Here is a 22,681-nt window from a genome sequence, read left to right on the forward strand (position 1 = left end):
CATTAGGTCTTATTTGAAGAAAACCAAATCGGATTCATGATGTATATATTGGTCAAAACAAACAAAAAATACCATAAAATACACATATGTACAAAACTGCTTCAAATAAACATTTGAACATTTAAACATTTTTCATTAAGAAATTGAATCTATAATGAATTATTAGCAACACCATACCCTCTATTAAAAAAAACTGTTATTACTGACAAATTGCTTAAAATATAAGTTTGTCCTTACAAACTAGAAATATACATCAATGACAAATAATAATTTCAAGTCCCTTCATACGTAGATAAGTTAAATTATCTCTAGTTTATCTAAATAGTCTTTCCACTCTAAGGATAACTATTTCAATAAAACTACAACACTGACAGTATAACTGTATTTTAGGGGCAATTAGGAATTTTCCTGAAAATGAATGTTATTTTAACCCTGAAAATGCATTTAACCAAAAGTATAAATATGACAAAAATAAGATAGAAATCTATCACTGAAAAAAAGATAACACAATAAATCCTTTCCCCCAAATCCTGTCATAATGAACAACATATTAAAGCTTAGTTGGATACAGATAATCAGGTCTGTAAATTTAAAACAGCCAAAACCCTTACAAAATGTCAAATTTATTTACAAAAGGGGTAGTTAAAGGATAGCCAATCACATATAGCAGTAAAACCCCTTATTAACCCATCTCCAAAAATAACACATATTACTAATTAGGTTAAAGTTTCTCACTCCGTAAGAACTGACCAAGAAGAAAAAAAAAAAAAAAGACTGTTATTATCTACATTGATTCTTTCAAATGTTAAATTATTTACTAAGCTAAAAATTTGGAAATTTATAAGCCAGTATACAGCTGTACAAGCAGGATAGTTTTATGATGCTAAATACTTGTGTCCAAACAATAAGTTTTGACAACACAAAAGATCACAATCATAAACTCTCTTAATTAGGAACAACTCTGTGGATTTATGTCTTTTTCTACAATATAAACTCAAAAACTGTCTCTCTTACCCCATTTAAGTTACTACGGCTGTGTGTAAAGATACTTGGATTGAAAGTGATGATTTAAACCTGAATTTTTTTTTTCAGACTCAAAAACTGTATTTTTTCACTTTTCATCTTCATGTTCTCTAACCTCAAAAACACTGTTTAAGTTAAAGGGGAAAACAGTTTTCATTTTCACCCTATTCAAACTAAGCTGCTTTTTCATAACATTCTCAAATCAAAGTTATGAAGACTTTCTATACCTTGTATCTATCGCAAATCACCACCTTACAGTATAATAAACATCAATATCTGAACCTCACCCTTAATTTTATTTTAATATTTTATTTTAATATTTTACTTAACCTTAACTGTTAACAGAGTCAGATCCTGGATTATCTAATATATAACAACACAGAAATACCTAATTTTTTTAGTATTTTAATTGTATCTCAATGTTCAAACTTTCTTAAACACACAGAGAATTTGCTTAGAATTTTTTTTTTAACACTGTTTAAAGATAAAAGTAGTTCTATGACCACAGGGATAAATACACTTCACTCTTAAGACTAAATTACACTTTTCTTATGAAAACAAACCTGTACGATTTCCTGTATCTTAAGTATATAAAGTAGTGAAAAAAATTTTAAGAAAAAATAATAAGATACTATATTTTAGTAAACCTTACTCTATTTAGCAAGTAGTGTTTTAAAAAATATTTAAATAATACTATGGTTAATACTTTATCATGTAATTAATACCTTACTACTCAAAAACTAACCAAGTAATACTTAGTTAATGCTGTTCAGTGAGTTCATTTTCATTACACCAGATTACAATTTAGAAAACAGTCAAAATTTTTTTTTAGCAAAGTATCTGAAATTTTCAACTAAAACAAAATAAATTTTATTTCAAGGAAAATAAATATGCTAGAAAGTGGTTCTGTGATACAGATTTTGGAGGTAAAGACAAATCACTAGCTGTTTTGGAATTCTGCAGTTTATTTTTGAAGAGTTTGCAACTTTTGATATGAACAATTTAAATATTTTACTCAGAGTACCTATGAGTAAGATACCAGTTTCTGCTTAAGAAAGTGGGTTTTTCAGTTTCAACCAAACTGACACTTTTGGTTAGGATAGTACTTGGAATACTTTAAATTCTCTTAAAATATTTTCATTAATCTTATCTAATTCTGTAAGCTCTGTCTACCACTATACCTATCAAAGAACAGAGTACCAAATTCCATTTGATTTAAATCTTCCATTCTATAAGATGAAAAATCCACTATTTAATTCTTTTACATATAACACTGTCATAACAACTATAGGAAGAAAAACCGAATGTAAGTATATATACTTATTTTTAGAACAGATAAATTCACTTGGAGTTGGACCTAATATAAGATGGTAAGTACATCCACTATATAAAGAAATCTAAAGTTTTAATAAAGCAAGAGAATTCGATCTTGGCCACTTCACTGGATGGTTTCTGTCTATTAATAAGTCTTTATTGATTTTAGCTCATTTAAAAGTTCCAGCTTTACCAACTGTCTAGCTCAGTTATATTACAAAGTTATAAAATTGTATGCTTTTAAAATTCATTAGTATACCTTAATCTCCTATCATGTTCCAATGCATTATATGAATGTTCAATCAAAGAAGTTAGGTTGTTCTCCAGAATTGGCTCTCTCCTAAAGGTCAAAACCTGCAATAAAAATGTCATGTATTATAGCATGAAGACACTCAACAGATTTCCGCCTCCTGCAGTTTCACAATTGATCCCTGAATGCAGAGGTAAGATTTTCAAAATGACCCCAATCTTGCCTATGTTCAAAGAAACCCTAACTAGAAAATGTTTTAAAAATAGTAATATCTTGATTAGAAACACCTGTGATATGCTTTATCATCCGAAGCCTCTACAAACAAATCAGATTAATATATTTCTGCTTTCATTTCTCTTTAGGGCATTCATTTTCAAAGCAGTGTAGATGAGTGTGTTTATGTAGGTAGTTAGAGGACTGGTAAAGTGGACTCTGTAAATAAAATATCAGAAATACAGTTTCTCTGTGTTTCTAAAACTTACAAAATCCACACAGTTTAAAAAGTTACTCAAGGAATAGAGACAAATTTTAAACTACCTTTACCCCAAATTATCATGTGTTAATGCTGACAGAAATTACCATTTTCAACCTTAGTCTTCTGCCAAGCCTGAGTGAATAATAATATTGGTATTTCCAAATATTTTAAGATATCACAGTCTAACAGAGTAAAACTTAGAATTTACTTTTTAAACAAATTAAAATGTTTATAGTAATAAATGGATGACTATTGGGGCCAATAGTTTTTTAATGTGTCCAAGTAGAGGTGGTGTAATCAAATGTATGTAAGTGGCCTTTTCATTTGTTTCGCTTGAATCTTAATAATTCAGTGGCAGTCAACTATATAAAATTATTAAATTGTTAAACTACCCAAAATTTATAATGTACTATATGTGAACCACAATGCTCTGAGTATTCCATTCTTATTTAAAAATAGCTTAGGAAAAGAAATGATAACCACAGAACTTTATTTCTCTGCAGCCAAATATTTGATTGTTTTATGACAAAAAACATATATAACTCACAAACACTAATCCTCAAACCATGATATTTTTAAAAATTAGAATAATTTCCATAGTTTTCCTCAAAAGATGTGGACAGTTTTCTGTATGTGAGCACTCCAAAAATTAAGATATCTAAATATTTAAAAATCATGGGACAACAGAAGAAACCAGTATGTACTTCATGCCAAATGTTAAGTTTTTAAATAGTAGAAAAACAAAAAATATTAGATAATAAGGAACAAAAGAGGTTTAGATATAAGACAAATATCAAATGTGTATGATAAAAAAGTACAATAATCCTTGAAATACTAAAATTCAAATCTCAAATCTATTACAAAATACAGCTTTTTTATACTTAGAACCCAAGACATCTTTCCAGTGTATAGATTCTTTAGTGAAGTAAGACAGAATTTAACAAAAGTATATTAAACTTCTCATAATTTGTTAAATATTAAGAATAAAATTTGCACATGTATTTAGTATCAAATTCCAATATTTTAAATTTGTCTTTCTAAAAGAAAGATCCTTTTAAGCATCTTTAAGGCAGGCAAAGGAAAAAAAAGGTAAAAGAAAATCATTTCCCTACAAGAAAGCAGCATTTATAGGAAAGCTCTACAGTCACTAATCAGAAAAACATATAAACGCATATTACTAATGTGACATTCTACCACTGATGTTACTCTTATAATATTAAGACAATGACGACTTTAAAGTTCTAATACTGTCACTTATAAAAATTAAGTGCAAAAATGGCTTAATCTCATTTCGACACTTATTTGAAAGAAAGTGGTAGTTTATTACTGATTTTCTTTGGTCTTAAGAGATTTGGGGCTACCAAATTTCATCAAGTCATAGTTTGAATTCTAATTACATGCCAAAATTAGTTGCCTGGCACAGAGTGTTTCAAAGTTTGCTGAATTAAAGCAAAACAAAACAAAACTACATGTACACTAATACCCTGACAATTCTTTCTAAGATGTGTTTTCTTGTTATAAATGTGGTTTTTACTTATAATCAGACCAATATTTCTGTTTCTTCTAAAAAAGGGTTAAAAACAAATCAGTGAAGATTAGTAAGCTTTATTAAACAACAAAAAAGACAAGCCAATTTTAGGCTCGTAATATTTTAATAAGACAAATTTTTATATAATAAAATTTCAAAATCATTGGTAAATATATACTCTAATTGATTTTTTTCTTAACTGGAGAAAGCTTATGCATCATGTAGAAGAAATATCTAATATAGTCTCTGGGTATTTTTTTTTTTTTCTTTTTGTAAACCAAATCCACTGATCAATACTTTGGATTGAAGTATTTTGTGACGTTCTGAATACATACTAATAAATAAACAGATAAAAATAAGTATGTCTTCACAACACAACAAACAGACAAAAGTGTAGCACACAAAGCATGATGAAACAAGGGATCCAGAACATGCAAGCTACTTTGAAATTTTCATCCTTAGATCTAGATAAACATTAAAAATGATACTAATCTTTTTTTTTTTAAAAAAAGCAGTGTTACATTCAAACACCTGAGGCTTTATTTTGTAAATGTTCAACCAAAACAATAGCATTCAAAGTCTAAAATTGCACTTTTATTTGAATTTTTAAAAAATATTATAAAGGCCAAACAAATGAAAATCAATGCTACCAGGAAGACTGATACCTCACCTTTCCTAGTTCCCTCTCCCCCACAATATGTAAACAAAGCTTTAAAAAGAGCGGAGCTACTGTAGCAACACCTTTCCCCACCATTGTTTTCCTGTGGTAATGTAAGACTTTTCTAGTCCTTACCATAGAATAGAAAATAAATCAGAATTAACAATTTCTGCGGAGACATACAGATATTATACATAATATAATAACATACATGTGCTGGAACTCATACCTACATGCCTACAAATCTAAAACCAAAGTCTTCCTCTTATCTAGGGCCACATAAAAGGGAAAAGATTCTGACTGCTGTGAATTTTATTTAGGTGCTAGTGTGTTCTCAAGCTTTAAGTGTACAATTTTAAATAAAGGAGTCCTTTCACTTCTTTTAAAAATGGCTTATTAAACAAAACAATCCTTCACCTACCACCTCCCAAAACAAACAAAAAAACCCCATAAACCAAAGCACTAAAAAAGCATGGTTAAATTTAACCAGCCTGGTGGAATTTAAAGCCTTTCCCCACCCCACCCTCAAAACTCTCTAAGTCACATAATTTGAATGATAATTAAAACACACACACACACACACACACACACACACACACACACAGAGTAAAAAAAGCAAAACCCACTAGTTTTGGTATCTTAGGTAAAACTACATTTAAAATAAAAATGGGGTCTTCTACAATTTCATTAAAGCAAATTTTATAGAGGATAAGTAGCATCTTTTATGAAATTTTCATGAGATGATTCAAATTAACAGCTTTGAAAAAAGGTAATGAACATAGGTTGTGTCATTCTAATTCTTGTTATGAAGGCAATACAAAACAGTACGATTTATAAACTCAGCTATTCCACTTATTAATATAAGTCATATTTATAGCCCTATAGAAATTCACAAACGTCTTGGGATCCTTCCATTTGAATATTTTCTAACAATGCACATGTGACCTAATGTGAGAATACAAACTCTAAGTTTCAAAATTTCAACTACTGCTCATTAAAATGATGTAAATTTCTATTAAAAATATCTTTTAAAAAACCATCTACAGCTATCTTGTTTATCAGTAAGTTTACCGATTTTCTTTGAAAACCACACCCGCCTTTTATCAAGATGCAATTAAACGGAATGACAAGCTTGATAATAAATAGAAATATAATGACGGCTGTCTCAAGCAACATTAAAGAAAAACCAGCTGAAAATCAACCAAATAAAACACAACACACCCACACTGGTGTATGCAACGTATTTCTTTATAATGAATTTATGAATGAAATCATACACCCGCACCTGTGCTACTTACCGGTTATATTGTCTAAATGAAGCAACATAAATTTCTTGTAAATAAAGTTTTAAGTCCATCGCAATGGCTGAGTTAGCAAAACCTATACATCTTTAATTAGATGTGACAAGTTTTAAAAATGTATCTGATTTTTGTGTAAAATGTGGAAAAGCTCATTCTTAACATTAAGAAAATTAAAGTTTCTTTTCATGAAAATAAAATTCTCTCGTAATCTGTATCAAACAAATATATGTAGCTTAAGAGGAAAATTTTTTGTCAAAGGAATAAAAGCCCTAAACCCTACAGTCAGTTTTTAAATAAAGAACGGAGCAACATATAAGTCTTGTAATTTCAGCTAGAAGAATTACATTTTCTCGAAAATCGCCTTCTCTAGATTTTACTCTTAATATACATTTCAAAACCACTCGAAAATCCTTTATGAAAGAAAAAATATTAAACACCAGCATTTTTTCTTTTAAACTCCCCGTCTTAGCGTTTCATAACTATTTCCGTGGTTTTCTAAAAGTATAATTTTTGGAAAGTCGAGAATTATAGTCTAGTGTTCAACATTCAAACCCCCCAGTCCCGCTTCCCTCCAGCCAATCAGGGGGTAACAAGTTCGGTGTTTTGGGAGCTCCGTTAGGCACAATTTGAAAAACATCACATTGCGCTCTCCTATTCTCTTCGGGGAAAGATTCTAAGTGAGGGCGGGTCCCTCAGTCTTCATAGAAATAAGAAATCAATCAATCGTTACATCAATTCCAGCGGGAAAAACTCTTTAGGCAGGCGGTCCTAAAAAGTGTGTGACTGTGGTCCCCATAAAGCGTTATTCCTCTTTTTGAACAACTGAATAGCTGCTGCAAAAACCATCTCCTGCATATTAGCAACTCAAAGCCGCGCGCCCCACACGCAAAATAACACACCAGCAAAGGGTTAATCCAAGGCGCCTTCAGCGCAGAAAAGGATTCAAGATCCACTGTATCTTCAATGACGAATTCTACAAAAGCGATTATCTATAAAGTAGTACTTAAAGTAGTCACTAGATCAAATCATTCAAGAGTTGCCGAGTAAAAATCGGTATAAACGACGAGAAAAAAAAATCACTAAAGGCAAAGACAAATAGCCCTCTTCCCTCCGCCCCAAACTCAAGAGAGTTCCCAAGAAAAGGTGGGGATTGCAAAATTACCGTTAAGTTGTCCAGTTAAAGACTTTTTGGGAGGAAAACATCAATACAGTTTCAGATTGCCTTTTTCCTTGTGACATGTTTCAAAGACTGGAGAAGGAAAAAGTCTTCTAAGAAAAGTGCGACTCAGAGAAGGAAATCGCAAGGTCGAAGCCCCATCTTTCATCTCACCCATGAATACTCCCCCGCCCCCCTCCAAGAAAGAACGACACCGTGAGAGCAAATGACAGAAATGCCGAGCAAAAAGCGAAAGTCCAGCATCTTTCCTAGGAGCCCGCTAAAACCTCAAAAGCCTGCCCCCGCCCCATCTTGCCCAAATTGGAAAAGCCAGAAGCGGTGAATGCTACCCTTGCCTGGACCTAGTCGCGCAGAGCGGGAGGGCGGCGTGGTGAAACTCACATTCCTAGGGCATCTCATGCTTTTAGCATCAAAGATGACAATATACATGGCTGGGTCCCGAGGAGGGCACTGCCCGCAGATCGGACCGGAGGCACCCGCTACTCCGGGTCCTCAATTTTCCGCCAACCTTAAGTTTCTTGTCAGGGGAAGACGGCCGTCAGCGGGCCGGGAAAACTGCGGTGAAAGACGGCTCGGTTCGGCAATGGGGGAGGGGGCGCTCGTCCCCCTCCTCCTGTCAAGGAGCCGCGGCCTGCCGAGCCCCGCCGCGCCGGGTCTCCGGCCCCGGGCGGGGGGTCCTGCTGACAGATCCACTGGGCGGCGGCCGCTCAGCCGCAGCGCGTCCGCGTCCCGCTCAAACTGCAACTCCCCTCCCCCCACGCCCCCGTCTCTCCGCGCTCCCGCCACATTCCGCCCGCCGCCGCCAGCTTAGACACCCAATTACCCCCAACCCTATCTCCTCGCATTTTTTGCGATTAAAATGAAGGCGGACTCAGGACCCACTCCTTGCAGCCGCCACCGCCTGCCGGTCCCACCACTGCCACCACCCGCTCTACTTCTTCAGGCTCTTACCGGCTGCGCCAACCCTGCCGAAGCTCCGCCAACTGCCCTTTGCTCGAAGTAATTTTTGACGATTTTTTTAGTGATTTTTTGGCGGAGTCCTAGTGGCGCTATACTCTCGACAGGTTATCCCGTCTCTTCAGCTAGATTGATGAGACCAGGCATCACTCGAAAATGGCGCCGAAAGCGCTGAGGCTCCTCATTCAAATTCGTTAGAGCCAACCCCGTCGCCCCGGGGCATGCCGGGAACGCGGGCTGCCTCCACAGCTGTCAATACCGCCTCCTAACCCCCCCCACTCTAGCCTTCCCGACACTTCTGCTCATGCGCAAACTCCTACCCCCAACCCCCGCTCCTTGAACATGCGCAGAATCGTCGGTTGTTCGCCGCTCTCTCTCAGCTTCCTCAGTCGTAGTCCTCCTACCTCTCCTTTTGCGCGTGCGTGCAGCTCCTAGGCTCAGCCGCTGAGGTGGAGGAACCGTGGAGACTGTGGGCCCGAGGGTCCATAGATGACACATCAGTCGGTAGGCATTTGTTCTACTGTTCGAGGAAAACAAATAAGGGTGCAGCTTAGGCAAAAAGAAAAACATATTATTGCCAGTGTCTAAACTCCTAACAACGGAATGTTCTGAGACCGTGTGTATGGATACACGTGTACTTAAAACAGCTCCGCCGGTGTGTAGAGCTCTTGCTGTAAGTCAACACTTTACGGAGGGAGATACCGCCTTAAGCCTCAGAACAACTTTATGAGGTAGGTTCTATTATTAATCTCGGTTTGCAGACCAGGTAACTAAGGCTCAGAGACTTTAAGTAATTTCCCTAAGGCAGCACAGGTAGCGAGCACGTGGACGAGTCCGCATCTGTCAGAATCTGGAGCCAGGGCTGTGCGATCCAGCCTGGGCAAACACAGGAGGCGTGGTTTCCCCTGCTCCACAACTGACAGTGTGTGTGAGTGTGTATGTGTGTGTGTGTGTGTGTGTGGAGTCCGGTTCTAGGCGCTTTCATCGAATCCCAGTTTCCTTTCTTGGTTTTCCTTGTTCTTAAACATTCTGATCGGTTTGGGAGAGGTGAATGGGTTATTGGGCAGTCTTTGGGATCACAGGGTGATTTTTAAAAAATGGGTGGTAAGGGAACTTGATCTAGCAAAGACAGGTTTCTGTTGTGCGACACGTTGATAAAGTGATAACAGCTAGATACCACGTGTTGACTACTCTGGGCTGGGCATGGGGCTAAGAAAACGCTTTAAGGAATGATTATCTTTATTGCTCACAACAGCCCAATGAAGTAGGTGTTATCTTTATTTTATACAGGTGGACACCTGAGACTCTGATTAAGAAACTTGCCCCAAAGTTTTACAACTAGTAAGTAGAAGCACAAGACCTAAGCATATTTGTCAAACGTGAGAGACTGGGCGCTATGGTAGGACAATAAATGATAATAAAGTTATCAATATTTGAACACCTTCTTTAAAAACTTCTTTTAATCATTCATTTGCTTGGGAGAATTATCCTACCTGATGCCAGATTATTAAGATGAAAATTTAAAACAACATAAACAAACAATAGTGCCATTGATCCTAAATGATTACATTTTAAGATTATTTTTGACTGGTTGCTTTTTTCCTGATCCCAAGTTATAATTAATTTTCTAAAGAATCCAACAGTTTAAAATCTGAGGCATTGTTACACTTTTTTCTCGTTTTTGTTGTAAAACAACTTGTGATGAATCACAACAGTCTGAGTATACAAGTACATACATCATTGTGAGGGTTAAATAAGACTGTATATAAAAGTGCCTGATTTCTAAGAAGTAAGGAAATGGAAGAAAGTTAGCATGGCTTGCATTATTGAGGTACAACTGGAAGAGAAATGGACTTTAATAATCTGACATCATCAAGAAGTAACATGGTTGAGTAGTATATGTCTTACATCTCTATGGTACTTTTGTGTACTGGTTAAGTGAGTCGATTCTGGAACCATACTGCTTGGGTTGAAGCTCAGCCCTACTACTTACTAGCTTTGTGACCCTACACGAGTTATTTTTTCCTCAGTGTGATCTTTTGTAAAAGGATTATTGCTAGTATCTCATCCAGTTGTAAGGATGTAAATGAGCTAATATGTTAAAGACATTTGAACGGTGCTTGGTATATTAGTAAATGTTAGCTATTGTTGTGAGTCAGTCATTGACACCAATCTCTTAAAATGGTTTCTTTAGAAGGTGTTTTAAAAATCAAGCTCATTAGGAATTAGCATTTGTGTTCAAGAGGCCCTTAAAATGATAAATCAGCCCGACAAATTATTTTTGCCTAGTAATGATTTCTGTCAGATGAATAAAGATGTTAATCTGTTTTGCCATTTCATAAGAGTAACATGAAAATGTAATCGTTTTACTGCTTTTCTAATTATTAAAATTAAAGGGAAAAAAAGGGAAAAAAGCAGGCCAGTCTAAAATATAAAGTAAAAACCATCCAAATTTCTATCATCCAGGGATAAACACATATTCTTTGTAACTTTAAAAATATAATATACCTGTGGAGAGAATCAGCTAAGTGAACTCTGGATAATTTGGGGATCTTATTTGTAAGATTGTACTAGAACATCATGAATTGGTAAATTTTTAATCTAGCCCCTTTTACGATTTATTCTGTCAAGAGAATTCTAAAGTGATGATGGTATTAATAAATAATAACATTTATTGAGTACCTACTATGTGTCAGCTATATCCATTTTCTCCTTGAATCCTCAATACAACTCATGAGGTGGATCCAACATTATCTCCATTTTGCACAGACTAAAGTTTGTATAGGGGTCACTTTTAGAAGATTTAAATCCTATTTTGTTTAAGATTCTATTTAATAAACCAACAACCCTTCATTAAAGCTTCTTGATTCACTAAAATGGGAGAAAACAAAATCAAGTAACTTGGTTCCTATGCCTGAACAGAAAAGCCCAACTGGACAAAAAAAATGTGTTTTGAAAATGAAGAATTTTATGTTTGACCACAAGGGGGTGCAAATTCCTGAGTTCAATTTTAAAGAAAAGAAGGAAAAAGCACTTTTACTTCACATCACCAGATTCACAGGTTAAAAAAAAACTAGTAAGAATACCATTCTCAAACTTTAATACTCCACACAGTGATACATTTATGAGAAGAAAAACCTGTTATTTGGGGACTCAATTGGAGCAGAAATTTTCATACTTATTTCTTCTTCAATACAGCAAAGAGTTAATCGTCCTACCCGCCCCCACCCCTTTCCACCCACCCAGTTTGTGTCTCTGCATACTCTTCTTGACTTGTCATAAGAATAAAACTGAAGTCATAATTTAAAATTTGAGGTTTTACTTGGAAACTGCAATGCAATCACCAGCAAACGAATGGTAAATATGGGTAGTGTGGAGAGCAGAGGTCTTGTAATTTTAATGCTTTTTTTTCCCCTCCTGCTGTTTCTGATGAGTAAGCTACAAATGATGGAATGTTGGCTTCAACATATTAGCTTATTTAGATAAAACTGTGAAGGCTATAGTCTGTTCATCTTTTAAGAAAGAATGAAGACTCTTAAAAGAAGAAAACATTTTGAACAGTAAGTTGAAAACTTAGTATACAGTGGTGAATATTTTAAAAAGAATGTGCATAGATGCAAACTGCATAGATGTAAAAGGTACATAAAGTAGCTTTTATTTTCCTGTTGGCCTGGTTTCTCTGAGGTGGACCTAATTTTTAAAAAACCTTTTCACTTAGAAATAATTTCAAGTTTACAAAAAATTGAAAAAATAAAAATTGTTCAGAGAACACCCATTTCATTTAGTTGTTCTTATGCAAGGTCTCTCTCTCTCCAAATATATATATATTTATAATGGTCTCTTCACCCCTAAATACTTGAGTGTATTTCCTGTCAGCTTCATATATTTACACTGAAATAACACTTCAATCTACCATCCATATTCCAACTTTGTAGGTTGGTCCTTAAGTATTTCCTCCTCCCTTACAGGAGCTAGTCTGGGATCAGGTACCACATTTAGTGGGTCTTAACCCTAGCTTCTTTTATTTTGGAACATTTCCATAGCCTTTCTTTATCTTTTATGACCTTGACATTCTTAAAGATTATAGCTTCTTTCTCTACCCTCCTTTTTGATAGAACATTGCTTATTTTGTCTTTGGTCTGATTTTTCTTCATGATTAGGTTGAGGTTTTGCATTCTCAAGTGGACCACTGCACAGGTGATATTGTGTCCTTCTCAGGGTATCCCTTCTGGAAGCACATGATACCCATATGTCCCTCACTGAGGATGTTAATTTTGATCACCTGGTCCATATGTGGCCCTAGCTTTCCAATGTATGTTACTAGGTTTTATCTTCCTGGCAATTAATAGGCAATTTGTGGGGAAATAGTTGAAGATATATCCTGCTCTTCATCAAAATTCTTGTTTAAATTTAGCATCCATTATTGCTGATGTAATTTTACCATGATGGTTGCAAAATGATTCAACAAATCTAGACATTTACCAAAGTCCATAACAGAACTGGATATATAGAGATGAAAAATATGTAGTCCTTGTTAGCAAGGAGCTGAAAGTCTAACTGAAGAAAAATAAATTCTTTAAAAAATTGTGATTTGAAATGCAGAGGAAGAACATTTAACTCAGGTTAGGAATAGGTGGCTCAGGAAAGCTTTTTAGGAAGGAGTCTTGAAGGATACCTTAGTCAAGCCTTTAAGGATCGGAGTTATCCTGGTGTAAAAGAGAGAGCAGAAATAGGCCACAGAAAGCATTTTAAGCAGAATCACTGGAGTGTAAGAAAACAGGGAAGTCAGAAAGAACCTGGCATGGTCAAGAATATTCAGATAATTTGTGTGATTTGTTGCCTGGGTGCCTTTGGAGGAGTTGAGACAGGTTAGCCTGATTAAGTGGATAGAGGTTAAACCATGAAGGGCCTTGCATGTCACTTTTATATTGATGCAATTGAAAAATCTTAAACCAATGAGTAATATGATCAGATTTATATTTGAGAAATTTATTTTAACAAGGGTCCTGGAGAACAGATGAGAAAATGCAAGGGTAGTGATAGAAAGTCTTGCAGAGGCTATTATAATATCTAGGCAAGAAATAAAAAGTACTTGAACCAAAGAATTAGAATGATGGTAAAATGAAGTATAAAAAAGATTGGATTTATTGATTCAGTATTAATATGTAGCTATTCCCAGGTAACTATTTAGCACTACTCTGTGTCGTGTATTGTTCAAGATACTGAGCATACACGGGTGAACAAAACAGGCACAGTTCTTCCCCTTATGGTGTAGTCTAGTGATGGAAACAAGGATTAAGTTAATAATTAAGTTAATAATCATACATTACAACTGTGATAACTGTAATAAGTACTATAGTAGAAAAATATAGGATGCCATGAAAGCGTACACCATGGAGACCTAACATTGGAGAGTTAAGTAAGGCCTTTCTAAAGTGGGACACTTAAACTGAGACTTAGGAACTAGCTAGGCCAAAAAGAAAGGAAGACCATTCTAGGCAAAGGAAGAGCATACGTTAATGCCAGAGCAGAGAGGACCACTAAATTCAATGCCCATACAGCTAGAGTAGAGAAAGCAAAGGTGGAGAAATTGGGAAGGTAAGACTAAAGAGGTTTAGGAGCCTTTTGCATGTGGATAGGAGAGAGAAGGAGGTGTATAGCATGACTCCTAGGTTTCTGATGTGGGCAGCTCAGTGGTTGTTGGTACCATTTCCTGAGATAGGGAAAACAGAAGAGGTTTGATGGATTTTGATATGGGAAATGTTGATTTTGATATGCCTGTGGGCTAAGTATGTCCTCCCAACCTCACTATAGAGATAACTGGATATTAGGATTGAATTTTTGATTTAGAAGTCTGGACTTTAGGGGAAAGATCTGGTTTGCATGTTGTTTGTAGATTTACCGGTTAACTGGTTGTAGATGGTGGTTTAAATTGTAGGATTAGATGAGATCACTGAGGGAGGTATGTAAAATGATGAAAGGGCTCAACATAGAGCCTTGGAGAACATTGGTAGCTACACAAAAAATGTATACACAGGAAAAAAATTTGCTATAAGCAGTAAAGACACATGAAAAACTGAAAAGTATTTTAACATATAAAGCAGATAAAGGGTTAATATACTCAATATATAGAGGCAAGTCTGTAAGAAGAATAGAAGTTAACAAATATACAGTAACAAAGGAAGAAAAACAAACACAAAAAAATGAATGAATATTTGAAGACACCTTAAAGTGAATGTAAAGAGGAGATACCTAAGTTTTCACCAACCTATCTCATTGTTATTGAATTACTGTTTAAAATCAATAATTGAGGAATGTTTTATTAAGAGACTGTAAGTGCTGAGTTTAACAGACTAATGGGCCACAGAGTTCTTACAAATCTATTTTTTAAAGTATTTGCTTCACTTGTTCCATAAAAAATTAATCCCATTTGTTAGGATGACTTTAGCATTGTGACTGTAGTCACAGAACTTCAGAAATGTGGAGAATGCAATTCAGTGATCTTAAGGTGTCCAGAGATATGCAAAACGAACAAGGTAGTAATGAAAGTTAGCTACAATCTTAGTGGTAGTTGAAGAGTTAGGTTATGTGTAATTTGAATCTGGGAGATATGTCAGTAAACTCACTCCTTTTTGGGGGCTCTGATAATTAACTTCAATGCCTGGGATGGCAACTTTGCTTGAGAAGGCAGAATTTTTACCAATGGGTCAAAGTTTTAACCCCAGGAAGATATAACATTAAATATAGAATGATTTAGTAAATCAAGCATATGCTACAATGGCTTAGGAGTGATCTATATTATTTTTTTGAGTTACCTAACTTTTATTGGTATAGATAGCCCACTATTTTTTTTATTGAGGTATAGCTGATTTATAAGATTAAATAAATTTCAGGTGTACAACATCATGATTCACAATTTTTAAAGATTATACTCTATTTATACTTGTTACAAAATTTTGGCTGTATTCCCTGTTACTGTGCAATATATTCTTATAGTGATCTATGTATTTTAAGTTCTTGTAATATTTAAGAAAATTAAGCCTGTTAGAGTATTTATCAGGTTAACCTTGAAAGGTGGAAGAGAATCTTAAACTCTGGTTGTTTAAAGTATGGGGACATTTAAAAGAATTTAACATTATCTATAAGTTTAATTTATTAGATTTAAAAGAGTTTAAGTACTTGGAGAGGTTTGATTTATTAATCAAGCTTTGAGTACATACAGAAATAAAAGTTACAGAATTCTAAATGCTAAGTATTTAAGAAACCTTAAAAACCTCCTTAGAAGTGATTGTTGTCAAAACTTACAAAGAATAACCAGATTTTCAAGTTGAATTTAAAAGTTAAGGAAGAACTAAGTTTTTTAGTTCACAACTTTGATAAGAATTTAAATGACCCCTGAATAATCTTTTCTATGCACAAAGGGTACCCTGAAAGATATTTTAAAAATCTCACACTGATGGTATGAGTGAGTAAAGGCTGGTCACAATATAAATTAAAACAGACTTTTGGAAAGTAATTTAGCAATTATAAAAAGGATTATAGAAATATTCATATCTTTCCTGTCTGAAATTCCAATTTCAGGAATCTAGTGAAATAAATTCAAAATATTGAAAAAGATCTATGCAGGAAGATGCTCATTCCAGCATTTAAAATATAATAGCAAAAAAGGGGGGTTAGGTTGAAATGTCTAATAGCAGTAAGATTATTGAGTAAACTGTGGGAAATCACTGGATTGACTATGAGCATCATCAAAAAATACCAATATGTGTTTGCATACCAATGTGGAAAAATGTTTATAAGTGCAAAATGTAAAAAAGAGATGTAATTAGGATGATTAAAACTACTAAAAACACAGAGGAAAGATACAACAAGAAAAAACTTTCCACTCATATCCAGGTTTCTGATCAAAGCTAAAAATATACACATTTTAAAAAGCCAGTCTAACATTTGACATTGTTGACACTTCCAAACTACCCTTCTGTGGAATATTGCTATTCTATGAGTTAGTCCAGTGATTCTTAAATGTTGAGAATTTGTTAAAATTTAGAGACCCTTTCTCTAGAGAAATGTGCATATGTGAACTGTTTGCATATAATTTCAGAGATGGATGATGATCAGTGGAGATCCTGAAGAAAGAGAGGAAGATGGTGGCCAGAATAATAGTTCTCCTAAAGACATCCACGTCCTAATTCCTGGAATCTCTGAATACGTTATTTTACATGCCAAGGTGGTATTCAAGTTGCAGATAGAATTAAGGTTGTTACTCAGATGACCTAAAAATAGATCATTCTTAATTATCTGAGTAGGCTCAATGTAATTCCACAGTTTTTCTAAATTTGGAAGAGGGAAGCAGAGTAGTCAGTGTCGGAGTGGTGAGATGTGGGAAAGATTGCTGGCTTTGAAGATAGAAGGGGGCCATGAGCCAAGGAATGAGGGCAACCTCTAGAAACTGGAAAAGGCAAAAAACCAAATTCTTCCTTAACATCTCCAGAAAGGAGTGCAGCTCTGCCTACACCTTGATTTTAGCCCACTTAGATCCATTTTGGACTTTTAACCTCCAGAACTATAAAATAATAAATTTCTGTTGTTTGAAGCTGCTAAAAAAATTCATGTTAATTATTATAGTAGCAGTAGGAAAGTAATATATGTCCACAGCCAATCGTACGTGTGTTCATGTGTGGCTGTGGTAGTGAATATATATATGTACATACATAGAGGTGCAGTTCCTGGTTTTTTCATAATGGCCTGGACTGGTAAATAATAGAAATGGATCTTATTCTTTACCCTTTATCAAAAGAAAATTGAAGGGTTTTAATAAACTTTTCATTGACATATATAAACTTTACATAAAAAGCGTTTAAAATTATAACTCATGGCATTCTCAGAGACTTTATTGACTTGGGATGAGCCTTGTCCTGGAAGTTGAGGAGGACAGGAATCTATTGACATTCATTTCTTACTCATTTTAGCAAACAGGAAGTAAAGTTGAGACCTTTTGGTCTCTAGGATATATGACCAAGGATATGTGATCAGTTTTCTATGACAGTTGAGCCTCATGCTACATTTCTATTCTTAATATGTAAAAAAATTATGTCTGGTAAAACAAATCTATAGGGAAATAAGAAGAATAAAATACAGCACGTTCTCTTTTGGCAAAGAAATGCTTACGTGTTTAAAACAAATTAACTTTTTAAGGCAGCTCTGAAGAAGTAATTTATTTTAAATAGGTGAACAGTTTATAGCTCTTGTGGGAACACTTTTTCCTTACTTTTCTTCATCATAGGATTAGGCCCTATGTTTTTAATTTAAGTCCTTTAATTTTTGCTGTTAACATTTAATTTACTTGATGACCCCATACTGTTAACTTTTGACCCAGTGAACTTGGGATGGTATATACAGACTATATACCTAATTTTTAGAGAAACTCTTAAAGAAAAAAAAAGTTTGAAGTGAAACAGAAGATTAAATTCATTTCAGTGTTCCAAGTAGAGAGTTATCATACATAATTAAACAAATAACTTTTTTTCCCCTTTTGGGGGATGTATTTTTGTAAACATAGTGTTTTTTTTACAATTAGATGTTTATGCCATTGGCAAAATAACCCAAAGCTGATGACTTAATTGCAATACTTCTAATAAACTGCAAAACTACTAATATAGTAGATAAGAAACTTTTTCCTGACAAGAAATTTTTATAGCATGTAACTAAATCTAATTATCTCTCCATCTATCTTCACTTACACCTAATTTCCTTTCCTTTTATATAAAATTGAAATTCCTAAATTTTAGTCCTTTAGTTGTAGAAAAGGTAGTATATACAGTTGTTAATTATTATAAAGTTCAAAGCTTCTTCTAAACTACCTGATGTAAAAATACTTTGTGCATAACTTTTATTTGCCCTTAAAACTGGACCTGTGGACTTGCTTTTGAACATTTCCCCCCAATTACAAAATAATATATGAATCCTATCATTTATTGAACTGTTTAACATGCAGCTTAATAATTATTATGGGTATCTTTAAATATGCCACATTTACTTTATTCAAAAGTGAACAGACAGTTAAGCAGTAACTGCCATATGCTATACACCATTAGGTACAAGGGTATTAACAAGTTTTCTGATCTCTGGAAACAGTGCAAGCTATACGTGTTTCTGTATAAACCTTCATGGCTTGCTAATGAGGTAACATGGTTGTTGTTTCGTAATCTAAATACTAGAGGGAATGCTATAAAATGTGCTTTAATTTTATTACCATTTTTTAAATAAATGGAAGTATTTTTGTGTGGTTTTACAGTCATGGAGGGAAATAATGAGATTTTGCACCAGGGAAGTAATGGTTAGACTAGAGATCAGGAGAAAAGTCTAGAATGACTCCCTAGTTCCTGGCTTGGTGGTAGAGTACAGTGGTAACCAAGACAGAGACAAATGGAGGAAGAATAGGGCTTTTGGGAATGTGTTTGTATGTATGGGTGTGGGATGGAAAATGGAAGGGAGAGGGAGAGGAGAAGCTCAATGAGGCCATGTTGAAGATTAAGTGCTAGTGGGATATCCATGTAGAGCAGTTCACTACAGAGCTCCACATACGCATCTGAGGCTTAGGAGAAAGGCCTGGGCTGGAAGCAGATGTCACTGAATAGGTGATCATTAAAATTATGGGGGAAATGGCCACCATTGCTCATAGAGACTGCAACAGTGAGAGCAAATGAGAACCAGCTTTATTAGTAAATGGGCAAAGTGGAGGCAGCAAAAGGAGAAGAAATAGCAGAGGGATGGAAGGAAGCACCAACTGAGCTCAGTGCTGGAGAAGCCAATGGGAGAGGAGTTTACAAGGAAAGACGTCAGGAGGGTCAGAAGATAAAGACAGGTTCAAGTAAATTAAAAAAGATCATGGGATTTGGCAGTTTTGCTATTAGTAACGTTTGCCAGAACATTTGCAATGCACTTTTCATACACTGATGGTAGCAGAATTCTGTTTGTGTTGGGTTGAAAAGTACAGTAAAGTTGAGAAAGGTTACAATAGATTTCTATTATTTCAAGGCTCTTCATCCCTTCTTCAGAGCAGAAATAAAGGATGGTAGTTGTAGGGAGGAGGTTACAGGATAGAGAAGGAGACTCCATAGTGAAGAGAGTTTAACATGTTTATAAAATGTGGGGGAGAGTCAGCAGGGAGGAGAGATTAAAAACAGGAGGGATACAGGTAAAGCCAGACTTGTAGGAGATGAGGGAATAGATCAAGGGTGCAGGTAAAGGTACTGACTTGGCAAAAGCAGAAGGATCTTCCTCTGAGGTTAGAAAGTAGGTGGTGAAGATGGTTATAGGTATAGCTTATAAATGTAGAGAAAAAAGGTGAGGGAGATTCATAGCTGATAGTTTTGATTTTCTTCTGATAAAGGAAACATAAAAGAGGTAAGGGCACACAGGTGAAGTAGCAAGTTTGAGTTGAAGTAAACGTATCAAATACATGCTCTAAGGAATGGGAGAGGGAGTTCACCAGGGAGCAAGGTTATTAGCAAGGGATTGATGTACTGGGGACTGTAGGATATGAAATGATATGTAGCTCTGTGAGAGATTGTGGTTTGAAAGAAATGGGAATAGCTGAGGTTAAAATAAGGTAAGAAAGGAGGTGTTAAGGGAGTAATGGAGTGAAAAAACACTGGAGTGATAAGTGGCTGTGGTCAGAGATCAATATATTGGAGTCCAAGACTGTGGAGCAATTTCGTGGTATGTGGCTCTGGGTATGGATGGCTGAATGAAGTGGTTGTAAGATGGTGAAGTCAGAGTTCAAGGCTGTTGGATGGGTTGTCTGTATGGATGCTGAAGTGGCACATAGTAGCAGAACATGCAAGGGAGGTGGATACTGGAAACCAGATGCCGAAGTCCTCGATGAATAAGGGAGGGAATGACTGGGCAATTAAGTAATGGGAATGAAAGAGAGGAAGAAGGAATACAACATTTCCAAGATTGTTGATCGTGCCCTTTTTCCCCCCTGGAAAATTAAGAGTCATGAGGGCAAAGACTATGTCTTATTGCTGCAAATATTTGCTGACTTAATGAATAAACAAATGATGACCTCATTATTTTGAATAAATATTTATTCATGTTGAATTAGTATTTCTGAAAACTTTGGGTTTTTCTATTACAAGAAATTGATATTAAAGAAAATACAAACAAGCAAGATATAGGAAAAATTAATAATCCCACACTCAGAAATAACCACTGTTAACTCACTGTTACTAAATTTTCACACCTGTTTGTTATTCATATATATTTCCTAGCAGTAAATATTCAACTATAATATACTTTAATGGCTGAATAAGTATTCTACTATAGAATATAAGGATGTACCACAGGCAATTTCTTATTTGGGAGTATTTATATTGGTTCCTACCAATTTTTTTCTACTGGTAAAAGGAACAATCTAATAGTTAAATTTTTGCCTTACTTATTTCCTTAGGATGCAGTCTTGGATGTGGATTTTCTGGTAGGGTCTTCATAACAAGCCTATTTATCTTTATTTTAGGCCTATTTCTAACAGGCTTATTTATGTGAATTCTTATTCTAACCTGGATTGGAATCAGAAAATTGGACAGTGTTGCAGGTACTGATTGATGCAGGCACACTGACAGCCACAAAAGTGAGAACTGGTAAGTAAAAGTCCTTCAAAGGAATAATGATGTTTTAAAAACTTGGAATCAAGTACACTTTTCATGGGTACAATAAGAAATGATCCATCAGCTGAGTAACAGGATATAGTGGTCAATTCAGAGATATATATTTAAATTAAATAAAAACCTCTATGAATAATCTACATTTGTTGGCAGCATCCGATTTTAGGAGAACTTTTAATAAAATAATGAATAATCACCAAAATCACTGCTCCTCAGATTTTTTCACAAAAGTATGGTTAATAGCAGAGAAGAGTGAATAATTGCCCTAGAAGCTTGGTCCCAAGATAGTTTCAAGTTTCATGTTTTGTCTTAAATTTGAAATGAATGTGCATTATATACCATAACAGTCCTATGGTTAGTATAAATATAATGCTTATATTTTTTTTCCAAAATCTCTGAGTAAAATTGGTATCTAAGAAGTGATCCATTTTTACTCAGTGGCTTTTAACACCCTGGCATACCACAAGTTCCCCTTGCCCCAAGCTGGATTTTCAGAGGCTATTTCATGGTTGGATAATACACTGCTTTTCAGTTCTCTCTTACAATTTAGCCAAGGCTATTTATAGTAGTATATGGCAGAGAGTAGTAGATTAATTGATGCTTACCCACTTTGAACCTGAGAGTATTATAGAAACTCTGAAAATTCAATATTTTGCCAACAGACTGCACTACAAGAAAGGTTAAAAAAAGTCCTTCAGACAGAAGGGAAATGATACCAGATGGACATACAGATTTATACAAAGGAATGATGAGCACTGGAAAAGGTAACTACATGGGTAAATATGTACTTTTTTTTCTATTTAGTTTTCTTTTAAGATAATCAACTGTTTAAATAAAAGTAATAACAATGAATTACAGTGTTTACAACATGCATAAGTAAAATATATGACAGCAACAGCATAATGGCCAGGAGGGGAAAAATAGAAGTATATATTTGCTGTATGTGAAGTGGTGTAATATCACTTGAAAATAGACTGTGATAACTTATATAGACTACAAACGCTAAAGCAACAAGTAGAATAACAAAACAGTATTAGGTAAAAAGCCAACAAATGAGAAAAAAATGGAATAACAAAAAAGTTCAATCCAAAAGAAGGCAAAACAAGGAAAAAACAATAAGCAGATGGAACACAGGACAGATATACCAAAGAGAAAATAGTAAGATGATAGACTTAAATCTAATCATGTCAATAATCACATTAAATGTAAATGATCTAAAAATATTTATTAACAGGCAGAGATTGTCAGATTGAGTAACAAGCAAGATCCAACACACTTTACATACAAAACACAAAAACATTAAGAGTGAAAGGATAGAAAATGATATACC

The 22,681-nt window shown here is 34.7% G+C and overlaps 2 long non-coding RNA genes across 6 annotated transcripts in view; one reads left to right on the plus strand and one right to left on the minus strand.

Annotated features, from left to right (window-relative positions):
• Positions 1–22,681, minus strand: part of LOC106729534 — a 122,064-nt gene that overhangs the window by 79,656 nt on the left and 19,727 nt on the right. Inside the window, exons 2-3 of one of the 3 annotated variants that reach the window (XR_004325667.1) lie at positions 9,088–9,203; positions 2,597–2,691 (exon numbers count right to left, since the gene is read on the minus strand). This is a non-coding gene — a long non-coding RNA (uncharacterized LOC106729534). Of the gene's footprint in view, positions 1–2,596; positions 2,692–7,711; positions 8,513–8,677; positions 9,008–9,087; positions 9,204–22,681 lie in introns of those variants that run through there. The other 2 variants (XR_004325668.1, XR_004325669.1) reach the window with 2 other exon arrangements.
• The window catches only part of LOC106729535, a 29,608-nt gene continuing 16,036 nt past the window's right edge, over positions 9,110–22,681 (plus strand). The window contains exons 1-4 of one of the 3 annotated variants that reach the window (XR_004325671.1): positions 9,110–9,187; positions 9,974–10,024; positions 21,204–21,327; positions 22,014–22,115. This is a non-coding gene — a long non-coding RNA (uncharacterized LOC106729535). Of the gene's footprint in view, positions 9,415–9,973; positions 10,025–21,203; positions 21,328–22,013; positions 22,116–22,681 lie in introns of all 3 variants that reach the window. The other 2 variants (XR_004325670.1, XR_001365962.2) reach the window with 2 other exon arrangements.

This window comes from Camelus ferus, chromosome 14, assembly GCF_009834535.1.
Source record: "Camelus ferus isolate YT-003-E chromosome 14, BCGSAC_Cfer_1.0, whole genome shotgun sequence".
Classification (NCBI taxonomy): Eukaryota; Metazoa; Chordata; class Mammalia; order Artiodactyla; family Camelidae; genus Camelus; species Camelus ferus.